The sequence below is a fragment of the Trachypithecus francoisi genome, unplaced genomic scaffold, assembly GCF_009764315.1.
Source record: "Trachypithecus francoisi isolate TF-2019V2 unplaced genomic scaffold, Tfra_2.0 Lachesis_group12, whole genome shotgun sequence".
Taxonomy (NCBI): Eukaryota; Metazoa; Chordata; class Mammalia; order Primates; family Cercopithecidae; genus Trachypithecus; species Trachypithecus francoisi.
The window spans coordinates 58,288,074-58,311,680 of NW_022681457.1; positions in this window are offsets into that span (position 1 = coordinate 58,288,074).

Here is a 23,607-nt window from a genome sequence, read left to right on the forward strand (position 1 = left end):
CTGGGATTTGTTCTAGGACGTGGTGGGGCTGGGACTCACTCTAGAAGGTGATGAAGCTGGGGTAAACCCTGGCATTCTGCCTTCAGCACTGTGTGTTTAATCATCATTAGAATATTTCCACACTTTTTTCGGTTTAGAGAAATGGTGCTGTGTCACAGCTCTTCAAGAGTCAACAGAGGAGTGCCATCCCCTGTAAGGCTGGGAAAGAGCCATAGTTCTCCAGGTCACAATAACCAGGGAGCCTTCGCCTAGACCCTGAACACTGAACACTGAGCGAAGGTCACGAGTAGGGAGTTCTCTCTGGATTGGATTTTTACTCCAAGTAATCCCTCCCAGCCCTGCAGTGTGGTGTTTCTAAGTACACTCCACCCTAAGTATCTTCAAAGATGAGGCAGTCGAGGACCAGCATTCACACAGGGCCTTAATTACTCAAAGATCTGCGTGTTTCCTCAGTGAAAATATTTATGCCATCCTAAGAAGGTTTACACAGGAAAGGTTTACAAAGAAAAGAAAAGTCAACAAAAGAAAAGGAAGAATAGTTTGTTTTATGCAAAATCATAGGCTTAAAGTGGAATCAACTCCAGGATTCCCTTGGATATAGAACTCTAATGCCACCTTTAGAGCAAGCTTTCTCTACTGGAGAGTTTTCAGGACCTGAGCTCACAGTCCTTTCCCTTCCTCCCTCTACTGCTCCTTCACCCTCTCTCTCTCTCTGCTGCCTCCAGGGTCGTGGGGCCATTCTGCATTCTGCCCTAACATCTTTCTGCCTTCTGGGAAAAGGGCCCATGCCCAGCGCTTCAGCGCAATTTCCAGCTGCCTCCAAGCCCAGAGAGGTGCTCTCAGCACGGGGCCTCTACTCACCCTGTGGCATCAACTCCACCCACCGACCCACTGGAGCATTCCTGCCCCCCACATTCTACCACCTGGCTGTGAACCTTCATAAGAGGAGGGAGTCGGGGGACCTACTTTGTGCCTGGCCACAAGATTGGGCTGGATGAAGGCCATGCCGTGAAGAAAACATCAGCCCAGCCAAGAAGGGTGCAGGCTCTTGCATGGATCAGAGGTCCCAGGGCAGTGGAGTGAGACTGGTGGGAAGTGTGGACAGTAGGTGCCCCAGAGTCCAGGAAGGTAGCCGTCCCATCAGCCTGGGACGGGGGAGGAGGAATCAAACCCCTGTGCCAAGAAGGGGATGATCACAGGTCCTGCTCCCACCCCCTGCCCTCACTGCTGGCTCCCTGTCAGTCCTCAAGGGGGCATGGCACAGATGTGGGTGCTGCTTCTTTCCCGTGGGTGGTCTTCATTTTAACACAGTGCTGCAGGACCGGGGTCCTGGGGGAGGGCAGGGAGGGGCAGAGGGTCCCCGTGCAGTTGAAACAACTCTCACCCTAAATGTTCTTCTCTTGGTGGATTTCCATTGCTTTTTCCTGTCCAGCATCCATTATTCCAATCTTTTAGAAATAAGATATTATTTTTTTTCTGTCAGCTCATGTAGAGCGTGAGAGGCTGACCAACCCTCTGGATGTAGGTGTGGTGCAGAATGCAGGCCTGGCCAAGCCGCACTTCATTCTCCAGGACACAGTGATTGGATCAGAGGCAGCAAGTGACCCAAGACCCCTCAGCCAGAACAATTACAGGTTCATTTGCAGGACAGCTGACTGCCCTGGGCAAAGCGACTTTCCTTAATCGAGATTACTAAATGGCTAGGATATGAACTTAGAGCTGCTGGCGCTGACAAGAGGGAATTGAGCTTGAAATGGAGTCAACACAGGATAATAGAATCAACAGATGGTGAACGTAAGATTCCTGTAATGCTGAATGTAATGATGACCTCCTTGGAGCTCCTGGATCCAGCCTTGCCTGAAAGCCCTTTCTTGGACTTTTCAGTTAAGAAGAACAATGTCTGTCCTTTTTAGTTTAAAGCAATCCCAGTTGATTTTCTATAGTTTTTCTCTGTGAGTCCTGATTAATACACTTCCTTTGGGGAGAAAATGACACAGCACTTTATCCTCCCCTCATCTGGAGAATGTCCCTTCCTCAAAGGCTCTCCTCTTCTCTCTTGTTCTTTTCTGTTTCTTCAGGACTTGTGGGTGGACAGTGAGTTCCCTACCCCTGGAAGAAGGTATGTGATATGGTTTGGCTGTGTTCCCACCCAAATCTCATCTTGAATTTTAGTTCCCATAATCCTCACATGTCATGGGAGGGACCAGGCAGAGATAATTGAATTGTGGGTGCAGTTATCTCCATGCTGTTCTCATGAAAGTGAGTTTACATGAGATCTGATGGTTTGTTTCGTAAGGGGTTTCCCCCTTCACTCGGCTCTCATTCTCTCTCCTGCTGCCCTGTGAAGAGGTGCTTCTGCCATGATTGTAAGTTTCCTGAGGCTCCCCAAGCCATGCAGAAGAGTGAGTCAATTAAACCTCTTTCCTTTATAAATTACGCAGTCTTAGGTATTTCTTCATAGCAGCATGAGAACAGACTAATACAGTACTTGATGATTTGTTGCCTACCTGCTGGCAATGTAGTGCAGGGAAACGTGTTTAACTAAACTCTAGCTTTCCTTCCCATCTAATCTAAGACCTTAGATCAGTATCTAATGGGAACCTTCCCTTCCATCAAATGAGAGGGCAATGAACAATGCTAAATGATGGGACACATTTGTTCTGTGTCAGGCACTGTGCTTAGCATTCCATACATTCACTTCTTTAACCCCAAGGCAGTGAAGGGCAGGGGTTGCTGCCCCCTCCTTGCCAAGGTTTAACAGCTGCTGGAGGCTGTATGGCTTGGAGGCTGTGGTGATGTGCAGATCCCATGGTGTGGGTGGAAGCTCTTCACTGCTGGGTGAGTCACGGGACCTGGTGGGGCACTGGACTGGTGTGCACTCTTTTCCCCTTCCTGTATGGATAGATACCTGCTCTCTGTACCTTTCCACCTCTTCTCCTTCCCTCTCTTTGGCTAAGACCTGGGCCTTGATGGGAGAAAACAAGTTCAGAGCAGCAGGACCTAGGGAGAGAAAACAGGTGAGCATAAAATAGAAGTGGGAAGGGAGGGCTGGAGGCTGGGGCAGTAGAGGGAGAGGCTTCCCTTTAGAGGTTGTGAGAGGGAGGCCCTGGTGGCTCAGGGGTTGTGGGAGATGTGGAGGAGAAGAGATGGGGACAGGTGTGTGTGTGTGTGTGGTGTGTGTGTGTGTGTGTGTGTGTGTGTCTGTTAGGTTGGGTTCCTTTTAATCACTTTGAGGAGAAGTTAAAGACTTTAAGTTATTATTATTACTACTACTATTATTTATTTTTAGCCCAGATGGTTTGTCTCTACAGGGACTGGACCACATGAGTCAGGAAGACTCATATCAGAGTTTGACTGCGTATTTCTCCATCTACCCACCCCCGGCTCATCCATCATCCTCTCTCCCTCTCTCCTCCTTTCAGTTCATGGGAAGTTAGCATGAGCATTCTGCCAGTAGACTATGGAGAACAGTGCAGGGGGGTGAAAATGAAGACAGAGTTAAGAGATCAACACATGGGGCTGAGAGGCCAAGCTGAAAGGCTGGGCCTTACCCCTGGGTATCGGTGGAAGTGTGATGTGGACAGAGCACCCGAGCTTCTCTCCAGCTTAGGAGGAGTCTACACTGGGGGAAAGGGAGGGAGTCGTTTTTGTTGGTTTTGGCTGTCTCCCAGCCCATCAGAGATCAGGGTCTATCCTGTGTGCTGTGTGATGCTCTGAGGGCTGCCTTAGCTCCGGGTGGAAGAGGATATTTGTTAGTTTTGGAAGATCCAGTGTCAGGCAGCTGAGTGTTTTCTGCTTTCAAAGATGATGCCCTCTGTGCTCCTGGAGCCATTCCGCTAATGGAATGAGGGGCCTGTTCTGAGGGATAAAGCCAACCCTGTGGTCAGAGCCAGGGATCACTGGGCATTCTGTCTCCTGGAAGTAAAAGGAGATGGTTTCACGCTGATGGTTAGGAAAGCAGTGAGCGCCAGAGTGGGTCTGATTGCCGAACTCTGTGTTTACAGGAGAATCCAGGCTCCTGGGGACCAGAGGTTAGTCTTGGCCATAAGCCTATCCTGAAAGGATAGACTTGGGCCACTCACAGTCTAAGTGGCTTCAGGGCACACAGTTTGTGATAGGTAAATACCTGCTGACTTGAATTAAAAGAGAGTTTTGTGATTTGACTCCTTAAAACAATGTTTAAATGACAGCAGCCAGTGTCCTCTGTGACTGATGGTTCAAGTGTTGCTGCTACCAGGAAGTGATGGCTGAGGGGGACCCAGAGAGTATCCGTGCTGCTCTGGGTAAATCCCGTCCATTCTCTGGGCCTCCCCTTTCTGATCTGTAGAGTGACACAATAAGAGTATCTCCCTTATGGGGCCATTAGGAGAAGTGCATCGTGGCTGAGGGCGCTGCATGGTCCCTGCTAAGCTGGCAGGTGTGGCCCGGGTCTCCTGCTTCCGGTTCTGAGAATTCCAACTCTGAGGCTGTTTACCTAACAAAAGCTTGTGTCCCGGTTTGCACAGAATCACACTGAAGGTCCACTTTGTTCCTAATGAGGTGACTATAACAGCAGATTCCAGTGAAACAATTTGCATGTCCACTGAAAGCAAGACTTCAGCTCTGCCATGCTCGTTTCCAATACATCTGTTACTCTTACCTGTTCAATAGCATTCAGATCGTTCAATATCTAATGGAAACCTTCAGTCTCCCCACCTTGTCCTGTTCTTACTTCTTTTACCCTAACTCAATTTTCTCTGTTTCATCTTCCCTGATGCTTTAGAAACATCATGATCCAGGTCACACACACATAAGCAGCACCCATCAGGGCTATGACCCCTCCAGCCCTCAGAAAGGTGCTATATGGTTCCCAGCAATGGGGGAGACATGCACACTGTTACCAGGTTGCCCTGTGTGAGCCAGTGAGACACAGGTGCTGATGGCCATAAGGTGGAACGCCAGGATCCAGGTCTTGGGCTGGCAGGCAGGTTCATCAGCTCTTCACTCTTACTGCTGGGAACTACACAGGGCCTTGGGAAGCCCTCTTCTTCCTTCTGACCACCAGAGGGCAGAAAACCTGCAGGGCTGAGCTGTACCTGGTGTCATAGGCTCTGTCCGCTGAGACCAGGTGTGAGAACGAGAAATGGACACTATCTAAAAGGGAGGGAGTAGGAGTGCTCTGTGTGCACACACAGGAGCCCTGGAGGAGCACGGTCCGTGCCTGGCTGGGGTAACCATGGTAGGCAGCCTGGAGGGGAGGGCTTGTGCTCGTTGTTGACCAATGGATAAGATTTCTACAGGCAAACGCAAGAAAGGGAGGACAATTGAAAGGGGGACAGCAGGACCAGAGGCATGGAGGTGCACTGTGCAAGGTGTTACTGTGAAGGAGAGGTGGAAAGGAGAGCATCCAGGTGGCCCCCATGCACCAGGGGCTGGGACAGTTTCAAGGCAATTGCTGGGATCTCACGATAGTCCTGAGAGCAGGTGTTTTGCACATGAGGACCGTGAAGCTCAGAAAGGTAAACCTATGGCCTGATGTCCCCCAGTTGGACTCTTGAGCCCTAAGTGTCTGATTCCAAGGCCACACTCCTCCTATTGCACAGGCCTGCTTTCAACCAGACACTGCCTTCCCAACCCACCCCGGAGGGAAGGCCTGAGCGCTCAGGTTTACACAGGGCCTGCTGGACTTCTGTCAGTGGGGAATGTGCCGTCGAAGTCATCCCAGAACTGGGAGAGCCTGCAGCCTTGCCTGCAAGCACAGCCTCCAATTACGCCGGCGCATCTCCCGCTCATCAATTCCCCTTGGTGGAGTAGGGCCATGTGTTCTTTGTTTGGATCTAAATCCTGCTGCTCTATTGATTACTATAATTCAGCCCTAATTGGACTTCTGCAAAGCACAGGCACAGATGACAGCGGGCCTCCAGGCAGCGCGGCATCCATTATTAATATGACGGTGCTGGCCTTTCCCCCGCACTCTGCCTTCACCTCAAGGAGTCTGGAAAACAGACCTGCCGAGCAACGTGCCTTTCCTGTGAAGTCATCTCCTCAAAATATTTGTTTCCTCTTGGAGAAATGGTGTGCAAACCACACAGCTAGCAAACAATGCTTTAATTGCCTTTCTGCCAGCCCAGAGAAACAGTCTATGCAGCCCCTCCTTCCAGGTTGGGGAGCACACTCAGACCTCCTTGCAAGGAAGGGACTGACCTTTGTGAGTAGCCAGGTGGCAGGGGAGCCGCAGGCAGACTCGGGAGCCAGCCTAAATTCAGAGAAGCCAGTGAGGCAGAGACCAGAATTTGCACCTGGCTGCCAATGAGAATGGCCCAAGCAGAAGGGTCACATTGGGCCAAGCACTGGAGATGGCCGAGCGGCAGCAGAGAACAGAGCTATGTTCCACGGGCTGAAGCAGAACAGATTCTCATTATTGGAACAGGCCTGGGTAGCCTTGCTACCTAATAAGAACTTGGGGATAAGTGAAGAGTTTCACAGCCCACTGAGGAGTGAAATGTTAGCACATTTGTTCAGCTGACCGCAGTGAGCAGAACGCCCAGGTGGAAGCTCTGGTTAGCCGACTCTGTCAAACTGGGTGCCCTTCCAATATAGGATTGAGTATTCGTAGGATGTCAGAGATGGGAAGAGCCATGCAATCGTCCTGGCCAGCCACTCTGTTTACAGATGGGCAAGGTGAAGCTCAGGTAGGAGAAGGAGGCTGCCTGGAGTCACGCTTTTCAATTCTCCAGATGTCTGGTCTCCTTCCCTGCTCAGGGAGAAAGTCAGGTGACCACCACGGATCTAGTCAGACAGGGCCCAGGGCAGCTGTATGAGCTGCTCAGATTCTGAGAGGGGACAGGGACAGGTCAGGGCTGGGTATAGACTGAGCCAAGTAACTAGCCTGGAGGTTGATTTTTCTAAAGCCAAGTCACTGACTCTTTGTGAACAGTGGCAGGCAGGCGAAGTCCACAGTATACCCACATGTCACTTAGATCATTCCACAAACCTTACTTGTGGGACTACTCTGGCAGACTCTGGGATGACTCCAGGCATGGCTGACAAAGACCTTGCCCTCCTGCTGCTTATGGGAAGACAGACTGTAAACAAGTCAGCAAACATACAGACAAGGGCTTCAGGTCACCCAAGGACTGGAAGACAACTGCACTGCACGGGGAACATGAGGAGGAGTGGCCGGAGGACTGGCTCCCCTAGAGGTATCGCACTCCTGTCTTTGCCCATCATTAACAATGACATTTCCATTCCCTGTGCTGCCCCCTGCTGCCTAAGTGTCTCACTGCAGGGGCCAGCACTTGGCCTTTATTCTGCAATTTGTTCTTTGCGGGAGGATGGAGCCGAGATCAGACATACCCCTTTCTGGCCAGGCACAGGAGTCTACCATTCCCTCTCTTTCTCTGCAAGTCCTGGACTTTCTCTTGCAGTGGACACAGGTGTTCCTTAGGAGTACAGGCCATGTCAGGTGTTTCTGCCTGTCCTTGTTGCTTTAGGAACACCCTATGAGTGAGGACATGGTCACAGGGAAGGAATACGGTGCTGGGTGGAGATGTGGACTGACAGCCTTGTCTACCCAGCTCTACAAAATGCTGGGAATAGCTGTCCCTGGGAACCTAACCAGGGGGCTGGGAGCTGGTGCATTCCCTACCACGACAGGCAGCTTCATCAGCTCCCATATGTTCATACCCCGCTCTCCCACCAGGAGACAGGACTGCTGTCTCCTACATCTACACGACTGGACCCCTGGCTGCTGCAGTGGGACCTGGTGGGAACTGATGTCTTCTTTGGCCTTTCTTCTCTTATACCTCTCTGTCCCCTCTCCTTCTGGAGAAGATGGCTGCCAGGACCTGTGATCACAGCCAAGGGGCCAGTCCCAATCTCAGGGCAAAAACGTGGGGACAGGCAGGGGTAGGCCTCCTTCCTGGGAAGCACAGGTTTGGTGGCATGCACGTAAAATACATGACTCTTGCCTGTCTCCCACATGTCTGCACCTTGCTTTCAGTCAACCTCATTGTATATCTTTGCACTGTGATTCCAACTGTTATGTTAGTATGAAATCTCAATCACTTGTGGAGAAGATGAGCATCTGCCTCCTTTTAGTTGTGCTTTGTTGGGGAGGAACAGAGCTGAGGCCTGAGGGAGAGCAGGGAAAGAAGTCAGAGCCCTCTACAAGTTTCACAGCATGTGAAGCAAACACCCTCACTCCACCACCAGTCACTCCTGCCGCCTGCTCCATCATCTTCCCAGTCACTCCTGCCGCCTGCTCCATCATCTTCCCAGTCACTCCTGCCGCCTGCTCCATCATCTTCCCAGTCACTCCTGCCGCCTGCTCCATCATCTTCCCAGTCACTCCTGCCGCCTGCTCCATCATCTTCCCAGTCACTCCTGCCGCCTGCTCCATCATCTTCCCAGTCACTCCTGCCGCCTGCTCCATCATCTTCCCATTCAGCATTGAAAGCCTCAGTCCTCCCTGTGTTTTATTTGCCTCCCTGTGCCTTGGTTTACCCATCTGGAAAACAGAGCAGTCTGTATACTACTGAGTGACTGTGAAGATCAGTGAGGGTAGGTAAAGCCCAGAGGACAATGCTGGCAGGTGAGTGCTGGTCAAGGTGGCCAACTCCCCTGTATTAGTCTGTTTTCACACTGCTGATTAAAGACATACCCAAGCCTGGGCAATTTACAAAAGAACAAGGTTTAATGAACTTACAGTTCCACATGGCTGGGGAGGCCTCACAATCATGGCAGAAGGTGAAAGACACGTCTCACATGGCAGCAGACAAGAGAAGAGAACTTGTGCAGGGAAGCTCACCTTTTTAAAACTATCAGCTCTCATGAGGCTTATTCACTATCAGGAGAACAGCACCGGAAAGACCTGCCCCCCTGATTCAGTTACGTCCCACCAGGTCCCTTCCACAACACACGGAAATTCAAGATGAGATTTGGGTGGGGACACAGCCAAACCATATCATTCCATCTCTGGCCCCTCCCAAATCTCATGTCCTCACATTTCAAATCCAATCATGCCTTTGCAACAGTCCCCCAAAGTCTTAACTCATTTCAGCATTAACTCAAAAGTTCACAGCCCAAAGTCTCATCTGAGACAAGGCAAGTCCCTTCTGTTTATGAGCCTGTAAAATCAAAAGCAAGTTAGTTACTTCCTAGATATAATGGAAGTACAGGCATTGGGTAAGGACAGCCATTCCAAATGGGATAAATTTGCCAAAACAAAGAGGCTCAGGCCCCATGCAAGTCTGATATCCAGCGGGGCAGTCAAATCTTAAGTTCCAAAATGATCTCTTTCGATTCCATGTCTCACATCCAGGTCATGCTGATGCAAGAGGTGGGTTCCCATGGTCTTAGGCAGCTCTTCCCTTGTAGCTTTGTAGGGTACAGTCTCCCTCCTGGATGTTTTCACAGGCTGCTGTTGAGTGCCTGCAGCTTTTTCAGGTGAATGTTGCAAGCTGTCAGTGGATCTACTGGGGTTTGGAAGACAGTGGCCCTCGTCTCACAGCTCCACTAGGCAGTGTCCCAGTAGGGACTCTGTGTGGGGGCTCTGACCCCACATTTCTCTTCCACACTGTCCTAGCAGAAGTTTGCTATGAGGGCCCCACCCCTACAGCAAACTTCTGCTTGGATATCCAGATGTTTCTAGACACCCTCTGAAATCTAGGGAGAGGTTCCTGAACCTCAATTCTTGACTTCTGTGTACCCACAGGCTCAACACCACATGGAAGCCACTAAGGCTCAGGGCTTGCACTCACTGAAGCCAGGGCCTGAGCTGTACCTTTGTCCCTTTTAGTCACAACTGGAGCAGCTGGGACGGAGGGCACCAAGTCCCTAGACTGCACACAGCATGGGGACTCTGGGCCCAACCCACTAAACCAGTTTTTCGTCCTACAGCTTCACCTCTGGACCTGTGATTGGAGGGACTGCCACAAAAGTCTGACATACCTTGGAGACATTTTCCCCATTGTCTTGGTGATTAACATTTGGCAAATTGTTACGTATGCAAATTTCTGCAGTCAGCTTGAATTTCTCCTCAGAAAATGAGTTTTTCTTTTCTACTACATCGTCAGGCTGCAAATTTTCTGAACTGTTTCACTGTTTCCCTTTTAAAACTGAATGTTTTTAACAGCACCCAAGTCACCTCTTGAATGCTTTGCTGCTTAGAAATTTCTTCCTCCAGATACCCTAAATCATCTCTGTCAGGTTCAGAGTTCCACAGATCTCTAGGGCAGAGGCAAAATGCTGCAAGTCTCGCTAAAACATAACAAGAGTCACCTTTGCTCCAATTTCCAACAAGTTCCTCATCTCCATCTGAGACCACATCAGCCTGGATCTTATTGTTCATATCACTATCAGCATTTTTTTTTTTTGCCAAAGCCATACAGGTCTCTAGGAAGTTCCAAACTTTCCCAGATTTTCCTGTCTTCATCTGAGCCCTCCAAACTATTCCAATCTCTGCCTGTTACCCAGTTCCAAAGTCAATTCCACATTTTTGGATATCTTTTCAGCAATGCCCCATTCTACTGGTATGAATTTACTGTATTAGTCTGTTTTCATGCTGCTGATAAAGACATACTTGAGACTGGGCAATTCATAAAAGAAAAGGTTTAATGGACTTACAGTTCCATGTGGCTGAGGAGACCTCACAATCATGGTGGAAGGTGAAAAACCCATCTCACATGGCAGCAGACAAGAGAAGAGAGCTTGTGCAGGGAAACTTTTAAAAAACCATCAGATCTCATGAGAATCATTTGCTATCATGAGAACAGAGTGGGAAAGACATCTCCCCATGATTCAGTGACCTCTCACTGGGTCCCTGCTACAACACGTGGGAATTCAAGATGAGATTTGAATGAGGACACCATATCATCCACTGCTATAGCAAGCACAGAATAAAAAGCTTTTGTTTATTTCCACAGTCCTGGTTCATCCCTGCCCAGCTCCCCACCTAGAATGATGAGCCCTAGAGCAATTCCCATTCTTTCTCCTGCCTGCCATGCAATTCTCACCTCAGTAGGTAAGTGGGAGTCCCCAGTGGTGCCAGGTCTCCTAGATGAGCCATCTGGGGCTGGACATGCAACTTTCTGTGGACACACTGTAGAGTGCTGCATGGCCTCAAACCCCCTGCCTGAGGAGGGCCAGGTTAGAATGCAGGACATAGGAAGAGGAAGAGGGTGGCAAGAAGAGGAGGGGCAGAACTTGAGTTTGAAAGGCCCAGGAGTCACACAGGGGTGGTATCTAACCCAGGCCTTGAAGGATGAATTAGAAAAAAAAACTAAGGAAGGTTTGGGAGCCAGTGGAAGTGAGGCATAAGACAGACCAAAAGAAATGTACAGAGGCAGGAAAATTCTGAAGGAAACATGACTATTTGTAGCTCAGAGCTATTCCTGCTTCCCTGTGGGACCCTGAATGCCGGTAGTTCAAAAGCACTTTTCAATGAACACAGATTAAAAAGACTTAAACCTCTGTTTCCCTTTTCTCCATATACATAAAATGATAAACACCCCGGGACAGCTAGGATTTATATAGGCAGACTTTTTGCAAGTTTGTCTTATATATCTGGACTATGGCTTATAAATCAAATTTGGTTCTCTTTGCTGGAGAGTAAATTATTTATCCAAGGCAGAGCACCAGGCGACAGAAGGAGAGGCACAGAGAAGACACTGTTTTCCGGAAGTCATTTATATTCCCCAAGATGAGGCAGTGTCGGGGGTGGAAGTTTCTGACTTACCGATTCTGGCGTTCTTTCTTGATTTCGTGTGCTCTCTGCTGGTAGCCATGGACTCCTGAAATTGGCTTTCTGTTGAAGACATCACTTGTAGAATTCAAATCAGTGTTTTGCATTTGGGTCCAGCACCCTCTGTGGATGGCTGCCTGAATTGAGCAGTGAACCTATTCAGCTGGGGGCTGAGAGGACTGTCCTGCGAGTCCATCAGGCTGCACTGAGTTCAGCTCCACCGTCACTCCCTGGGATATCAAGCACACTGCAGAACCTTGCTGGGCTTCAGTAACTTCATAGCTGGAGCCGGAGAGTAACATCTGCCCCTTGGGGTCTTTGCAGGGTTGAATGTGACTGTATCGCACACAGAGCAAGTAATAATAATAAGTGAGCTCAACTCCAATGCCCTACCTAAGAGTCATCCCAGTGGGAGTTGTCTGAACATGCTCCAGGAGGTTTCCCTACTCCAGAACCCCAAGGGAAATCTGTGAGGAGGTGAAAAATGTCTGCACTTTTAGTCAAATCTCTTAAGGAGAAAAACCACTGGTCTTACTTCTTTTCTCTCTTTGTCATTACCATTTCCAAGGATCGGGCGTGAGTGCTCATGTATGCAGGGCCACAATGCCATGCTGGGCTGGACCCAGGAGGTGCCTCTCTTTCTCTGTTATCACCAAGCACCACACAGAAATGTCCTTCCACCAGATAGGCACTCAGGAAGCATGGGCTGCTAGATACACTTTAGGAATCCAGCAAATAACTGTGAGATCTGCACTCTAAAAATAGAACTATCTGCTCTCAAAATTTACTGTAGGATGACATCCTGGGAGCTACCCATCACTGGCTCCATAAACCTAGTGCCCCTAGGTCCCATGAGCTTCAGGTCACCAGAATTATTTTTCTCTGAATTTGACATTTAGGAGAAAATAACAACTGATAGGGAGCAGTGCTGGAGACGCAAGGCCTGGAACATCCCTCCTGGGGGCTGCCTCTGCCCCATAGACACCTCCCAGGTGGTCACCAGCTTCTGCAGCTGCCTCCTGCATGGGGTGGAGCCATGCTCAGGGCTAAAATACCTAGTCACTGCTGGTCTTCAAAATCCAAGGACAGTTCCATCTTATTTAACAAACTAGATTTCCCGAGGCAGAAAGATAGACTTGTCTCCTCCAGAAATAATGCTGAGAACGTTAAAATAAAAATAATTATTTGGAAGCCCAAGTTGATTCCAAAACTAATCTAAAATAATCCATTCCCTGAGCATTCTGGTTTATTGAGGTTTTACAGCCTCATGCATCAAGTATTTCCATAGCACCACTGTGGGCTTAGCATCCCCACCACAACACCAGGCAGGCAGGGTAGGCCTGCAGAGGAGCATTTACAACATGCTCGGAGGTCTGGAAGGGTGGCTGTGAGAGCGTGGAACCCAGGGACAGAGCTGTGCACAGGATGAGGAAATGCAGAAGCATCTGCCAGCTGTGGAAGAGCAAGGGGGAAGTGGATGTTGAGCTGCATCCCCTGCTAAAGATATGTGGAAGTCCTCACCCCAGTGCCTCCAGATGTGATCTGATTTGGAAATAGTCTTTACAGAGATCACCAAGTTAAAATGAAGTCATTAGGGTGGGCCCTAGTCCAATATCCATATAAAAAGGAGAAACGTGGGCCCCCAGATAGACACATACAGAGGGAAGACTATGTGAGGACATGCAGGGGGAGGACAGCCATGGGAAGAGGACATGAGGACACGCAGCAGAAGATGGCCATGGAAAGATGACGTGAGGACACCCAGGGGGAGGACGGCCACAGGAAGATGATGTGAGGACAGCAGGGGGAAGATGGCCACGGGAAGATGATGTGAGGACACACACGGGGAGGATGGCCACAGGAAAAGGATATAAAGACAAGCAGGGGGAGGATGGCCATGGGAAGACCCCGTGAGGACACACAGGAGGAAGACAGCCAGGTGAAGATGATTTGAAGCCATGCAGGGGGAGACGGCCAGGGGAAGATGATGTAAGGACACACAGGGGTGGGGGCATGGCCATGGGAAGACCACACGAGGACACACAAGGGGAGGATGTCCACAGGAAGATGACATGAGGACACGCAGGGGAAGGATGTCCACAGGAAGATGACATAAGGACACACAAGGGGAGGATGTCCACGGGAAGATGACATGAGGACACGCAGGGGGAGGATGTCCACAGGAAGATGACATAAGGACACACAAGGGGAGGATGTCCACGGGAAGATGACATGAGGACATGCAGGGGGAGGACGTCCATGGGAAGATGACATGAGGACATGCAGGGGGAGGATGTCCACGGGAAGATGATGTGAAGACATGCAGGGGGAGGGTGACCACAGGAAGATATGATGTGAGGCCGTGCAGGGGGAAGATGTCCATGAGAAGACCATGTGAGGAAACACAAGGGGAGGATGGCCATGGGAAGAGGACATGAAGACACACGGGGGAGGACGGCCACAGGAAGACCACGTGAGGACATGCAGGGGGAGGATGGCCACAGGAAGACCACATGAGGACACATAGTGGGAGGACATCCACGGGAAGATGACGTGAGAGCACACAGGGGGATGACGACCATGGGGAGATGATGGAAAGACACGCAGGGGGAGGACATCCATGGGAAGATGATGTGAAGACATGCAGGGGGAGGACGGCCACAGGAAGATGACATGAGGCCACGCAGGGGGAAGACATCCATGAGAAGACCACGTGAGGAAATACAGGGGGAGACAGCCATGGGAAGATGATGTGAGGACATGCAGGAGGAGGACATCCATGGGAACATGATATGAAGACACTCAAGGGGACGACCCTGTGACCCAGAAATGCCAAGGACTGCAGGCAACACCTGAAGCTGTAAGAGGCAAGGAGGGACTCTCCCCTAGAGCCAGCAGAGAGATGGCCAACCTTTTGATTTCAGATTTCTACCTCCAGGCCTGGGAGCCCATCTGTTACTGTTGTTTTGGGCCACCAGTATTTGGCACTTTGTTATGACAGGCTCAGGAAACTAATGCAAGGAGCATCTTAGCTTTTGTTCCTCCAGAAGCCCACCCAGAGACCAGGATGCACACACAGGTAGATGTGAGGGGCAGGACTCCAGGAAACACTGGTGGAGGAGCAGGGAGTGAGGCAAGGAAGCGATGGCAGCAGGCAGACACTGTGCTGTCCAGTCAGGGGCCTCTGCAGACAATGACACTTAATGTCCATGGGGAAACTGGGAGTTAGCGTAGAACATGCACTGCAGCTATCTGACTCAAGTTTAGGGAGCTGGGGTATTTATACACCAATGTCCACGAGCTGAGAGCTGCTGTTACCAGGGCAGCCCTGATAAAATAAGTGGGAAAGTTTATTTTTCTTATTGTTTTTCTTTATTCCTTCATTTATTGACACAGCTACTTAAAGAAACCAGGGACTGTGCCAGAGCTTCTTGATCTCTGGTCAGATACCAGAAGATAAAACCCCACAAACTGGTGCAAACTGGAACAGAGGATCCCTGGTGGCCTTTAGATCATTAAGATATTATGGTGCTGGTCGGGTATGGTGGCTCACACCTGTAATCCCAGCACTTTGGGAAGCCGAGATGGGCGGATCACGAGGTCAGGAGATCGAGACCATCCTGGCTAACACGGTGAAACCCCGTCTCTACTAAAAATACAAAAAAATTAGCCAGGCGTGGTGGTGGGCGCCTGTAGTCCCAGCTACTGGGGAGGCTGAGGCAGGAGAATGGCGTGAACCCAGGAGGCAGAGCTTGCAGTGAGCCAAGATCATGCCACTGCACTCCAGCCTGGGCCACAGAGCAAGACTCCACCTCAAAAAAAAAAAAAAAAAAAAGATATTATGGTGCTAAAATTCCCTCCCTTGAAAAAAGCTCTGCCATCTTTTATACATGTGATATATGAAGATGTATGTGTATGAATTGCACCTGCACATCTGGAGTCTCGCATGCTCAAGTTCGTCTCCCAGCCTGTAACCAGTCTTTAAAAACCCCATGCGTCCTAGGCTTCAGGGAGAAGATGTATTTAGAGTATCAGCTCACCATCTCCATTTCTAGCCAGTGAATAGAAACTAGTTGCCTTTTCCAATTAGACTTTTTTTAAATGACCAATACAAAGTGGAAAAAGAACTCTGTTTACTGGTAACACTACTGCTTGGGGATAGGGATGGTGTTAATTCTCTGGCACTTGGGGTAGGCAGCAAAGTTGCTCTGGAGACCAGAGAAAGTCCTGAGGCAGGGCCTGGGCTGGCAGAAAAGCCCTCAGGCAGGGCCTGGGAGGCAGTAGGGACAAGGGGCATGGATAGGCACTGACAGTGCTGCTCCAGGGAACATTGGGAAGAGGGAGAGAAAAAGGCAGGAAAGTTACCTGTGAAGCCAGATTGTGAACCTTGGATGTCAGGCTAGAGTCTGGACTTCATTCCTTAGACAGTAGGGAGGTGATAAAGGTTTCTGAGTGGAGGAATGACCAGATTAGAGCTCACTTTTGGAAAATGAATTTGGCAGGGTGTATTGGAGAACAAAAAACAGAACAGTGACAGTTAATTGTACTTGCCTGACAGTGCTCAGTGAGAAAGACAGGACTAAAGTGACATGGTGAGGAGGAGAAGGCAGTAGGAAATGATGGCTAACTGCCTCATAAGCCACAGGGTCCTGTTTCAGAGACTGTCAAGGAAACTGAGGGTCAAGACGTGGAGAAGGGTGGCTCCAGGGCGCCTGGGATAAGCAGGTTTGGGAGAAGAATTGCCCACCATATCCCTCCCTCACTCTCCTGAGTCCACATTTCAGACCAAACGAGAAACATAAGCCACTGGGAATTGAGCAGATGGCTTTTCCAAAGCTTCCCCAGTTTTCATTCCATCCAAATCAAACGTGGATTGGAAGCCACAGGGTTTGTAAATGCCACTGTGCCATTTGAAGCTAGGATCTCGTTTGCCAACTTGCAGCCTGCACTTCAGATGCTTCAATAGAGAGGGTTATCAACACTGACTTATAAATAAATGAGGAAACTAAATAATGTATTCCATCCTAATATGGCTCTCATTTCCTTGATGATTATATATAAAAATCACTAACCTAAATTGCCCAACAGATAGAAGACCCTCAAAAGGAAACCCGAGGGAGAACTGGCCCATATTCATTCCATATAAATCACAGAGATGCTGCTTTTCCTCACATCTGAGGAAAGGGGCCTCCAGGCTGCGGCTGCACAGGGAGGTAGCTGCTTCCTCCTCCTCAGCTTCCTGACTGCCTGAGAACAGTCAGTCTCTGTGTAGGGGCTGGATCTGTCAGTTCCTGGGTTACCAACAAGCCTGGTGCTCAGGGAAGGAGTGGAAATGGTGGGCTCTCAGAAGCAGTTCTGAGAGAATCCAGTTGTGGACTTAGCAGGCTCAGGCAAAAGAGAGGATTAACTCTGCTTGGGCCAAACCATGCCGTGCACCTGCTGGCATTGGGAGGAAGATGGTTACCAGGAGCTGGCAGGATCCTTGTTCAGAAAGCAATGACCCAAAGATGCATTTACTCATTCTATTGTCAAAGAAAGGGAGGGCAGGAAGTTCTTCAGTGGGAAGGGAACCTGAGGGTCCTGACCACCCAAATGCCTGGCATTTACTCGTTTCATCTTCTCAGTAAGTCCTACTGCTTCTACTGTAGGCAAGGAAGCTGAGGTTCACAGGTGAAGTGAGCAGCCAACGTCACACATTTGTTAAACAGCTGGGTTGAGACCTCGTCTCTGGACTCCTATGCACACACTCAGTCCACACTTCAAACCACATTCTCCATCTAGCATCGCCAACAGGCCTCAGGACCCACCTTCCCAGAACAGCTATGACTATCCTGTTCACAGTATTTGTTTTGTTTTGATTTTAATGCTTCTCTGAAAGGACGACATTCACCTATCTTGCTCTCAGAGAAGGCAGAGAGGAGATGGTCATCTCTGTGGACGACAAAGGCCCATGTGTTGTGAGTGGCAGCCACCCCCTAGCTGGAGGTCAAGTCCACATAGAATCCCCATTGTAAGCACACCACAGTGAGGAGCTACCTGAGTAAATCCTGTGGCAGAGTCTGTGGATGCGAAGACTCACCTGTAAAGCAAACGGTCCTGCTTCCATTTACCGTGTTCATCTTCTGATAATGTAAGAAGCACATCATATGTGTGATGTGTGTGATGACTCACGCCATAACAGTGGCTACCACTTATTGAGAATTTACAAATGCCAGCAGCTCTCCTAATAATGTCACATGTTATCTCATTTAACTGGGACAACAGCTCTATCAGGTAAGTTCTGATGTTATCATCATTTTCCAGGTGCTACCTCAATCAAGAAGGCAGGGCAGGGACACACCAAGTGTGCTCCCTGGATCGACAGCATCGGCATCCCCTAGGAATATTGCAGAAAGTCACATTCTTAGTCCCAGACCAGGTCTGTTGTATCAGAGCCTGTGGGCAGTGCCCAGCCATCTGTGTTTTCATAAGCCCTCCAAGGGATTCTTTTTTTTATGTTAGTCAGTTATTTATTTCAGATTCAGTGGGTACATGTGCAGTTTTGTTACATGAGTATATTGCGTTATGCTGAGGTTAACATAGTGCTGATACGTAGCTTTTCAATACTTGTCCCCCTCCTTCCCTCCTTGGTTTTGAAATCCCTAGGGTTTATTGTTCTAGTTTTGTGTTCATGTGTCCATGTGTATCCAACATTTAGCTCACACTTTTTTTTTTTTTTTTGGATGGAGTCTTGCTCTATCACCCAGGCTGGAGTGCAATGGCACGCTCTCAGCTCACTGCAACCTCTGCCTTCCGGGTTCAAGCAATTCTCTTGCCTCAGCCTCCCAAGTAGTGGAGATTACAGGCGCCCATGATTGCACCCAGCTAATTTTTGTATTTTTAGTAGAGACGGGGTTTCACCATGTTGGCCAGGCTGGTCTTGAACTCCTGACCTCAGGTCATCCACCTGCCTCGGCCTCCCAAAGTGCTGGGATTACAGGCATAAGCCACCGCACCTGGCCTCATTTAGCTCACGTCTAAGTGAGAACATGCAGTATTCAGTTTTCTATTTCTGCATTTCTTCACTTTAGGATAATGGCCTCTAGCTGCATCTATATTGCTACAAAGGGTTTTGTTCATTTCTGTAGCTACACCTCCAGGTGAGTATGATGTGTTAAAGTTTGAGATCCACCAGACTAGGGATAACGACAGACCCCAAGATCTCAATGACTTACATCAGGGACTGTCAAACTGTGGCCAAAGGCCAAACCCAGCCCGCTGCTAGTTTTTGTAAATGAAGTCTTATTGGAACACAGCCATGTCCATTGGTTTGCAGTGTTGCCTATGACTGCTTTGCAGATACAGAGGCAGAGTCGGGTAAGTTTGATAGAGACTACATGACCTACAAACCCTAAAATATTTCTCTCTGGTCTTTTTTCAACCCTGGCTTAGAGCAACAAAGGTCATGTCTCGGACCCACTGCAGGTCTATGGAGGCCAGCTGTGGCTCTGCACTCTGTCTCTCTTCCTGGCCCAGGCTGCAGGGGCAGGCTCTGCCTGGGACTTTGCAGAGTGTTGTGATAGGAAAAAGGACACAGGGAGCCATGTGCAATGATTAAAGCTTCTGCTCTGAAATAACACACATCATTAGACCATATTCCATTAACTCAAGCCTAATGTCCTTGGAACATAAAAGAATAATCCAAACTCTACACTCAATCCATCTAATCCGATAATCCAGCCCTCTCTTTGGGCCACAAATACTCAGTTTATTCTCTTTCCACATGCAGAACACATAGCCCTCTCCCAAGGGAGGTGGCCCAGCTAGTCATAACATCAGGCTCAAGGCCCATCTCAGGACTGTCTCTGTGGGGCAGAGTGACCTCTCTGACCTCCTGAACTAAGATAACATGCATCATGGAACAGAGACAGGGTGGCCACAGGGACACTCCCAGCTGGGACAGGTGGGGGCGGGAATGGGAGCAGTCTCAGCTCTACTGGGTGGATATTGATACCACTCCATGGGAAGGTCCCCAGTACATTTCCTTCTGTGCCCCTTAAATCTATAGCCTGGCATTATCCTAAGACAATTAAGGCAGAAATAGAAAACCAAACACTGCATGTTGCCACTTAAAAAATAGAAGTTAAGGCTGGGTGCAGTGGTTCACACCTATAATCCCAGCACTTTTGGAGGCTGAGGTGGGTGGATCATGTGGTCAGGAGTTCGAGACCAGCCTGGCCAGGATGGTGAAATCCCATCTCTACTAAAAATACAAAAATTAGCAGGGCATGGTGGCGCACACCTGTAGTCCCAGCTACTTGGGAGGCAAAGGCAGGAGAATTGCTTGAACCCAGGAGGAGGAGGTTGCAGTGAGCCAAGATCATGCCATTGCACTCCAGCCTGGGGGACAAGAGTGAAACTCCATCTAAAAAAAATAGAAGTTAAATGTTGGGTACACATGAACACAAAGATAGGAAAAATAAACCTCAGGGATTCCAAAATGGGGGGGAGAGAGAGGGGTTGAAAAACTACCTATTGGGTACTATGTTCATTACTTAAGCAATGGGAACATTAGAAGCTCAATCCTCAGCATCACACAATATATCCACGTAACAAACCTACACCTCAGCATCACGTGATATACCCAAGTAACAAACCTGCACCTCAGCACCACACAGTATACTGAATTAACAAACCTGCACCTCATCATCACCCAAATACCCAAGTAACAAACCTGTACTCAGCATCACACAATATACCCAAGTAACAAATCTGCACCTTGGCATCACCCAAACACCCGAGTAAGAAACCTGCACTCAGTATCACACAATATACCCAAGTAAAAAACCTGAATCTCATCATTACACAATATAGCCAAGTAAAAAACCTGCACCTCTGCATCACGCAATATACCCAAGTAACAAACCTGTGCCTCGTCATCATGCAATACATCCATGTAACAAACCTGTACCTCAGCGTCACCCAATGCACCCAAGTAATAAACCTGCACATGCATCCCTTGAATCTAAAGTAAAAATAAGGTAAAATGCAGATTCTCAGACTCCAAAAACAAAATCTATGGCACAAGAGGTTTTCTTCTGTTCTATTATTCTTGTCCATCTCTAATGAGGGTGGCAAAAAAATAAGCTCCACTTGTGGAAACAGTTCCATTTCCTCAGCCTGCTTCCTGACCAGATGAAGCCGGGGACTCAAGGGTTGTTTTAAGCCCTAGACAGCCTTGGGCTGTATTTGCCCAGGTTTGTGATTCTTTTGCAGCAGAATTCTCTTAAAACTCTCTCTTATTTATTTGATTCCAGGCAGATCCAGGTAGCATTGACCACACTCATGTCCAATTCTCCTGACTTAATTGTGGGTGCCCTGATTGCATCCAGCTTCTATGGGAGAGTCATCCCCTAGTCTTTTGTCCTGGAGCCATAATGGGGAAACTGAGGCTCAGAAAGGTGAAGTAAACTTTCTCCGACTTCAGCCCTGGGTTTGAACCCGGTTCTCTAGGTCTCCAGAGCTGTCTACACCACCTCTGCCCATCATCCAAAATGTCCAGACTTACTCTCCTATTCTGCGTTAAATAATTCCACAGCCTTAATAAGCAATTGTCAGAGGCTTGAAGAAAACTGAATTAGATGTCCCTAAGAACTGCAGAACTCTTAGAACTTAAACACTCTGTTCAGACCCCTGCCCTAAGATGCATGGGTCCCAGAAGGATGAGGCCATGCCCCCAGGATGACCCCAGCCCCCGATTAAAATGCCTGTCTCAGAAAGCTCCACATTGTCAAGAAAGTTTACTTTTCATTCCAGGCAACACCTGACAAGGGCGCCTGACCTCCCTTTCTTGAAGCATTTACTAAAATGAGCTTATAATTGTGAATGTACCTTTTGCAACTCAGGAGCATCCTTGTGGAGGACACAAGAGCTGTTCCTTTGAAATGCAGTCATCAAGAAGGACAGAGCCTCTGTCTCCCAGCCTCTGTCAGAGAATGGAGCCCTAACTTAGATCACTGCCCACTGGCAGACCCAACTGGCCTCACCACATTTACCCCAACAAACCCTCTGTCCATTTTCCCTTCTCTGGCTCTACTGAGCCCCCACTCTTCCCACTTCCTCCTTCTCCCTTTAATACACCCAGCTCACCTCTGCAGGAATCAGAATGGGGCTTGGCTCTTTCCCCGACCGTCAGTAGTTACTGGATAACATCCATTTCCGCCACTTTAACTAGTATCTGGCTGTGTTTCTTTTTCACGCCCCCTTCTCACCCAATACTTCTTTCACAGACACCCCTTTGCTTTCCCCCAAGGCTCAAGTGTTCTTATCCAACTTTAAGGAATGTTAGCATCACTGGGAGGTGGGAGCATGCTTGTAAAAACACAAAGCTCCAAGCACCAATCTCTCAGGATTTCATTTTGTAGAGTGGGTAGAGACTGGGAATCAGCATTTTAGCAAGGAAGACTCCATCCTCGGCCCCCCAGGGGATTCTGGTGCAGAGGTAGGCTTAGCCACTCTTTGAAGAACATTGCCCTATTAGGTCTGTAATTTCCACCTGCTAGGGGATGAATAACGTTCTGTGAGAAAGCAGCAAGTTCTTCCAAAGGTGCCTGCAGACATGTGAGAAGCACTTCATTAATCTGCATCCCAGTCCTTGGAGGTGGCACCATGATTGTTATAATTATCCCTCGATTACTTGGAGGGATTTAAGTGTTCTTAGAGAACAAACTTAGGCACAAAAGTTAAGTGACTGCCAAATGCACCCAGCAGGCCGATGGTGGGAATCAGGCTGTGAAGGGGCAGACCAAGGACACACAGGTCCCCACAGAGACCGGACATTAGCCACGACATACAAGAAATCACCTCCTCTTGTGCCCCAACCCAGAAGGAGGGAAGAAAGCAGAGAAGGACAAGACAAAAGGAAGGAAAGAGTCAACCAACGCAGTCGCAATCCACAGGTCATAGAAGTGCTTCACTGAATTTCATAAAACACTGAGTTAGTTGCCAATAGTTTCAAATCAGATAGCTGCACATAAGAATGTAAATCTCAGCTTCTCAGGACAAATCAGAGGCTCTAGACACACACAGAGCTAAGGGAAGCAATTCACTTTGGAGGCGGCGTGCAACCTCCTGCCACTAAATGACTGCCATGCTCATTGACCTGTGCAGGCCCCAAAGGTGACCCCGGCCCAGTCAGTGGATCATACTTCCGGTCACAGCTAAGCTTGGGGAGAGGACTAGCATTCCCTCTCTTCACTGAGTGTCAAATAAATACCTGGCTTAGAGGGTCTGCAGAGTGGGGATTCTGTGATGGACAAGTGCTTCCAGTGAGTATGGAAAGCCCTTTATCACCTTCCAAGAGATCTGTGCAAACTCCCCCTCCTCCAGCAGAGAAGGCAATGGTCTGGACATTTCATCGCGCCTTGGAACAAGTAAATCACTTTGGACTTTCCTAAAACCTGCTCTATCATCATCAGCCATTGCCAGGCCAAGGAAACGGAGAAGAATTTGTGGAAGCAAAACAGCTCCTTGTGGCTGAGAAAAATCTTACTTAGGTTTTTCTGGCAGCAAAAGCAGTTGAACAAAGAGGGACTTCTAAGAGAAAATGAAAAGCTTTAGAATGAGTTTATCACCAACAAAGCCAGCTCAGGCTTGGGGCTTTTTCATAATATTTTAAAATTAAGTTAACATTCATTTAACATTAAAACAGGAATTTAATGAAGTCTGAAAAATAATCCGGCCTTTGAATGAGATATCTAAAATTCCATTTTAATATGCCAAACAATGTAAGATAATTGTATTCAAGCAATAATTCAAAAACATTTTATCATAATTGCCAGTTCACACAAAAATATGAAGGAATCACTATAATACTCTCAATATGAGGAAATACGGGGGAACTAAAA